General features: G+C 40.7%; 1 pseudogene across 1 annotated transcript; it reads right to left on the bottom strand.

Moving 5' to 3' along the window:
* Positions 1–589: 589 nt before the first annotated feature.
* On the bottom strand, positions 590–1,197 carry LOC110299657 (annotated as a pseudogene). Its single transcript, XR_003837355.1, has one exon. The product of XR_003837355.1 is annotated as a 60S ribosomal protein L17 pseudogene (transcript).
* Positions 1,198–6,377: the final 5,180 nt, after the last annotated feature.

The following is a 6,377-nucleotide window of genomic DNA, read 5'->3' as shown; positions in this document are numbered from 1 at the left end:
GCAACCCTACTTTTCATGGGGCTAAAGTGTACTCCTTAATCCTGAGTGAGAAACAAACAGAAATGTATTGTATTTTATAATAATAGAAGCCGTCTGTGGTTTGCTTTATTCTCCCCTTTGAAAATATGCAAAAACCTCTTCTTTTTCCATTTCAATTTTTAATTTGCTTTCTTTCCATGTTAGGCAAGGATTCCCCTGAGTTCCTGTTCTCCTGATGTGTGTGTAAAATTTAGAAAGTGATTAGAAAAAAAAATTTTTTTTTACTATGAAAAGCAATCAGAGCTAATACACATAAGGACTAATTACCGTGGAGATGGATGATGTGTTTTAGTATCTAATCATATTTTATTTGTTAAGGGTGATGCATTCTAAGTGGCTCCATCTTGCCTTCATTTAAATAGAAAATGAAAGAAATAATCACTGGGCAGAAACATCCAGTGACAATCATCCCAGAAATCTTGTAAACCTTCAAACCCAGGTTTCTAGGTAGACTGGAACTGCTTGCATTCTTTCTTTCTTTCTTTCTTTCTTTCTTTCTTTCTTTCTTTCTTTCTTTCTTTCTTTCTTTCTTTCTTAAAAAAACTTTATCTGCATTTATTTTATGCTGAATTTATTCCAGGGCCATGAGTTTTTTTTTTCTTCAGTTTCTTCTGGGATATCTTTTTCTTCTGTGCAACCTCTCCTTCTGGCTTTGGAACGATCTGTTCCTTCTCAGTGAGGATCATCTCAATGTGGCAGGGGGAGCTCATGTATGGGTTAATCCGGCCATGAGCTCTGTAGGTTCGTTGGTGCATCTTAGGTGCCTTGTTCACCTGGATGTGGTCAATGACTAGAGAATCTACGTCTAAACCCTTAAGTTCAGCATTACTCTCTGCATTTTTAAGCAGGTGCAGCAAAAATTCAGCACTCTTTTTTAGCCACTGACCCTGTGTCCAGCCCCACTGTTTGGCCTGGGCGCACCTACCGACTCCACCATTATACCGCCAGAATGGCACACATTGCTTCTTTAAAGTGACATCCTTCAGATACTTGGTGGCTTTGCGGATGTGCATACCCTTGATGGCCTGGGCAGTTTCCCGGGTGTTCTTAAAGTGAACACGAAGATTTGAACCTCTTGATTTGCATGATTTTGTGGGGTTTTCTGGGTCAAGAGAGTAGCGAACCATCTTGGCAGGTGATCTCTGGCCGCTTACAGGAAGAGCACTGCTTGCATTCTTGATTAAACTTTAAGCCCCTGGGAACCTGTGGTGTGGGAAAAGATGCATGTAAGTTTCAAGTTCATGTGGGTTTGCTTCCCCTTTGCACACCAGTGTCTGGATCCTATACAGAAATGGCTCATGGAGTTTAGTGAAGCAATAATCTAAAGTATGCTGTGTAGGTAAAGTGTAACCCTTCCTACAGTGGTTACAAGACACCTGTTTTTTCCTCCTCCTGCTTGCCCCACCCCCACCCCATGAGGTTTCAAACCCACCTTTTAGTCTTTGCATTGATGACTACCTCAGTAGCATTGCACGCTAACTATCCTCATGCTTTCAAAGCATGATGACGTGTTGGTTTTAAACCAATAGCTTTTTTCTGGCTTCTGCGGCTTTCCCTCGGGATTGCTTGTCAGCCTCCGCTCTTCTTTTCCTTTAGATTTTTGTAAAAGTTGTGTGATGTGACTTTTAACAAATAGCATTTTAGATGCAGCTAGTGATTTTCATCTTAGTAGGAGAAGCAATGGAATCTCTGCCATTTTCTCCTCCTGCAAAATACGTTACCTCTTCTCTTTCTGCAATTTCTCTTTCTTTTTCTCTCAATTTCAGTCTTGATCTATCTTCCTCATCATGTTTATTTTTAAAAATTATATAAGTATTATTTAGGAGCTGAACGTGGTAGCTCATGCCTTATACTAATTATAGTCCTTAGGAGGCTGAGGCAGGAGAATGACGGTGAGTTTGAGGCCATCCTGGACTACATAGTAAGTCCCAGACAAACCTGGCTACTGAGTAAGATCCACTTTCAAAACAAACACATTCTAAAAGTATTGCTCACGACTAAATTATGTAGCATGCCACATTATAATTCCTTTATTTATAGTAATAATAGCTGCTATATCAAAGATACTTCCAAATCTAAGTGGCTTAAGAGTACCAGTTCGTTTCTCACACGCAGAAAGTGGAATGCAGATGTCACTAGTTTTTGTAAGGATCGATCTCTATAGATGATTCGGAGACACAAACCCCTCCCACGTTGTCCTACTTCCTGGTATCTTGGAACCCCCTGTTAAATCTTTCATATCTTCAAGGAAACCAGAGATCCATTGGGAGTAGCTCCAAGATAGAGTGGGAGTGGTATGTATCCACTTATTTAATCTCCACTTATTTCTCCTCTTATAATATAATAATCTCCACTTATTTCTCCTCGGTCAGATTCAAAGAATGAAGCACAACCAACCAGCAAGAAAGGTTAGACACAGAATCTCATTTTGCAGGAAAATAACAGCTGGGGGTTTGATGCTGTCCCTGCCATCCAGCCAACATTTATGTGCTTTGTTCTCCCTCCCACCAATAAACAATCAATCCTTTCACTAGGGCAATAACCCAAAGGCACACTGCATTCCCATCAAAGAGCAAGACCCTTAGGTAATGCTCAGAATTCCATCTCTGACTTTTCAAGCTCAACAGCCCATGAGCCAAACACACAAATAATACTCTGCCCCCACCCCACACCACTCTAATACCTCCATACAGACTAAATAGCTACTGGGGAAAGCAGGGAACTTAAGATGAAAAGAGAAAACCCTGAGCAGTTGTTGGCATATTGCAATTATGGAATCCTTGCCCACGGGCAGGATTTTACTCCCCTGGCACTGGGTAATTCCTAGCCTGGACCTTGACTCTCTTTTCCAGGACCACATCCTCATTCATTGTTTTTCATGGCTCCTAAATCCACTTTATGGGATTTTTTTTTCCTTGTTCATTATTTTCCATTGACACATCAGAAGTAAGCGTTGGTGTGCCTGCCTTTTTAAAGAACTATGTGGGTTTAAAAGAACATTTTCAACTAGGGAATCACTTAATATTAACCAAAACTTTTCAGGGTGCTTTCTAATTTTATGGTGCATTTGATACAACTCCCTCCAACATTCATCAGACTTCTGCTTTCCTGGCTGCCAGTCATTTTCACATCTACTCAAAGTTTATTCCCAGGTATATTTCTCAATCCTGACTTCATTTCCTCACCTTCATTTCCCAACTCAAGGTAACTATCTGTAAGCCAAGATAAATCTGCCTCTCAGGTAGGAAAGTCAAGACTTTAATGGAGTCTTCCCTGTAGCAGTAGGAAGGTCATGATGTCCTTAATAGGGTTTTTGCTACACCAGAATTGTTCTGGGTAAGTGGGAATTCTTCAAGTCTCTTCATCCTCCATCTTCTAATTCTCCATCAGGTATGAAAGCCCCCTTTATGTTTAAACGCCCCATTCTCCTTGTTGTATTTTTCTTAAAGAAATTGTTCCTGGGTCCACTTTCTTCTGTGTCATTTGGGTCTAGTTGCTCTCTGGGACTCTTGCACAGTTAAAAAACTAAAATCTGTCTTTATATTCATCCTGGAAAACAAATCTCCTTTTCCAACTGACGTTTTAAAGCCCCTCTTTCCTGGATCCCATTGTCAGGATCTGGGATTTTATTTTACTCAACACACAAAGTAATACATGTGTCTGATTTTGTGAAATGGACCTTAGAAGACAGAAACAGACCTCAAGGTCATAAAGGGCTTTAGTAGTTACAACAGAGCAAGCACCCTATCTGTTCCTGTTGTACTCTCAAGTCAAGAGGATGACATGGAGAGGCTCGGGTAGATGCTGCACACACTGTGGCTATGAGCTGCTCTGCAGTAAGGGAATGCTGAACTTGCATTTTATTGCTGGGGTTTTATTAGGAAGTGGTGAGCAAGCTCGCTCCTCTTCCCAGAGGGAGATATCACTTCATCTCTGAAGTCAGAGCCTTTTGAAATGGACCTTGTAAAGAAGAATCAGGACCCTACGTTCTTGGCATATTTTAGATGTGCAGGGATGCTCATGATCTATGATAGCTGCCTTTCTCAAAACCTATTTAAAACACACCCAGCTCCTGAACTCTTCAGATTCATCCCATCATGGTTTTCTGAGAGGAAGATTTCTAAGAAAAATCAAGGACCAAATCTGCTGTTTAACATTGAATGCCAGAAACTATAAATGGCACATGGTGGTCAGTCTATAACCAAATTAAATGAAGACTTAAGTGATTGATTCTATGAGTTGTAGAATAATGGATAAATGCTTTTTTAAAACATGCATCTAATTTTAAATTTTTTCTCTTTTTCTTTTCATCCATCTCACATTCCAAAACCCTGTGACTGAGATAAAGTAATCTTAGCTTAGAATTCACATTTGTCTTAAAATCTTTGCCTTCCCAAACACTCATTGCATTTTTCTTGAGATAGTATTCCATAAAGATCTAATTGCTGAATATCCAGACTCCGTCAATGATAGCTCAGGTGTGGTGGTTCTTGACCAAGGATATTTTTGTGACACCTAGAGGCATTTTGGTCATTGTAGCTGGTATGGGAGGTGATGATGGCAATTTGTGGACAAAAGTTAAGGATTTGTCAAACATAACACATGGGCAAAGAAGTATCTAGTCCTAAGTGGCCACCATGGCAAGGCTTAGAAACTAGGTTTTGGTGTGAATGGACAACACTTCCTCATATGTGTCCCTCTGTTCATTTTTTCTTGTGTAAAGTGAATATGAATTCTTTCCCCAATTTTCATGCCTTTAGCTATAGTCTTAGTTTACTCTACCACGTTTCTCTCTTTTATTCTTTCTTATAGCACCTTTGTCTTTGTAAAGTAGATGATCTCCAACAAAAGAGAAGAGCCTCAGTTCAACAACATGGACATAGGGTTCTCGTATCCCTGCCTCCCAGCCATAAATACTCCTGTGTGGTCTAATTTATGGCATGCTACTGTTTGGTTAACAAGGACAAAATTGACATTTCACATCATTTTATCTTGCCCTCAGCAGTAAAACCCAGTTTAAGATTATTTCAAAAGAGGCCTTATCTACATAAACAATCTGACCCTTTCCTCAAATATTGGCCTCACTTAAACCCCAAGTTTCTGAAAGTTTAGAAGAGCTAAATCCCAGCAACTTAACTAAGGATTTCTGCACTTGTATGTAGGCTGGGTCAGGAAACCATGTAAACATTAACAATCCAGCACCAGATAAGTCCTGTTTGCATGGCCTAAGCCTAACCTGACCTAAGTCAGGATAAACTAGTAAATCAGTACACGAAAGTTTGGCATGGAGGCTGAATTTCCAGACCTAAGAGATTAGATGTGAGTTTCGAAAGCCATGTAAGCACAGACCTACAAATGTATACAGATCACTATTAACCCATCCCACAGGTAGAGCTCTTTTGCATCCTCTGTACATTCTCCTGCATGACAACTCGGTTGGCATTCCCTCTTGACAGCTGTTTGTTATAACCACAGCATTTTCCGTTCATCAATAGTATTAGAAAGTAACTGGTTGCACAGAGGCCTGAAACCTCACCCAGAATGCTCAGTCTTTCCTGGTCTCTTGCATTTCTCCATGTAACACCACTGTTCTCCATTTGTCTGTATTCTATTTTCTGCTTTCCCTAAACACGGCCCTGCCCACTCTTTCCCAGCAAACCCTTTCTGTCCCTTCTGGCTGCCAGCTCCTTTTTCCTGCTACTACCCTGGTTTCTGGCTCCAAAGAAATCTACTCAGCAATGATCCAGACTCATAATTCAAGGGTGTAACTTCCCAAACAACAGGAGTGAGCTCCTTTTCCATGAGAGAATAGTCACTATTAAAGCCTGTGTCATCTATTACAGGGAGTTATATCAAGTAGTAATTTTTTTCTTTCTTTTATTATTATTATTTTTATTAGGCATTTTCTTCATTTACATTTCCAATGCTATCCCAAAAGTCTTCCATTACCACCCCCCCACTCCCCTACCTACCCACTCCCACTTCTTGGCCCTCGTGTTCCGCTGTACTGAGGCATATAAAGTTTGCACGACCAATGGGCCTCTCTTCCCGGTGATGGCCAACTAGGCCATCTTCTGTTATATATGCAGATAGAGACACGAGCTCCAGGGGGTACTGGTTAGTTCATAATGTTGTTCCACCTATAGGATTGCATATCCCTTTAGCTCCTTGGGTACTTTCTCTAGCTCCTCCATTGGGGACCCTGTCATCCATCCAATAGCTGACTGTGAGCCTCCACTTCTGTGTTTGCTAGGCCCCAGCATAGCCTCACAAGAGACAGCTATATCAGCAATGGCTGTGCTGTAAGATCGAGAATCGACAAACAGGACCTCATAAAA

The sequence above is a fragment of the Mus caroli genome, chromosome 1 (assembly GCF_900094665.2).
Source record: "Mus caroli chromosome 1, CAROLI_EIJ_v1.1, whole genome shotgun sequence".
Taxonomy (NCBI): domain Eukaryota; kingdom Metazoa; phylum Chordata; class Mammalia; order Rodentia; family Muridae; genus Mus; species Mus caroli.
Note: the sequence above shows the minus strand (reverse complement) of the source record. Positions and strands in the feature narration are given on the sequence as shown.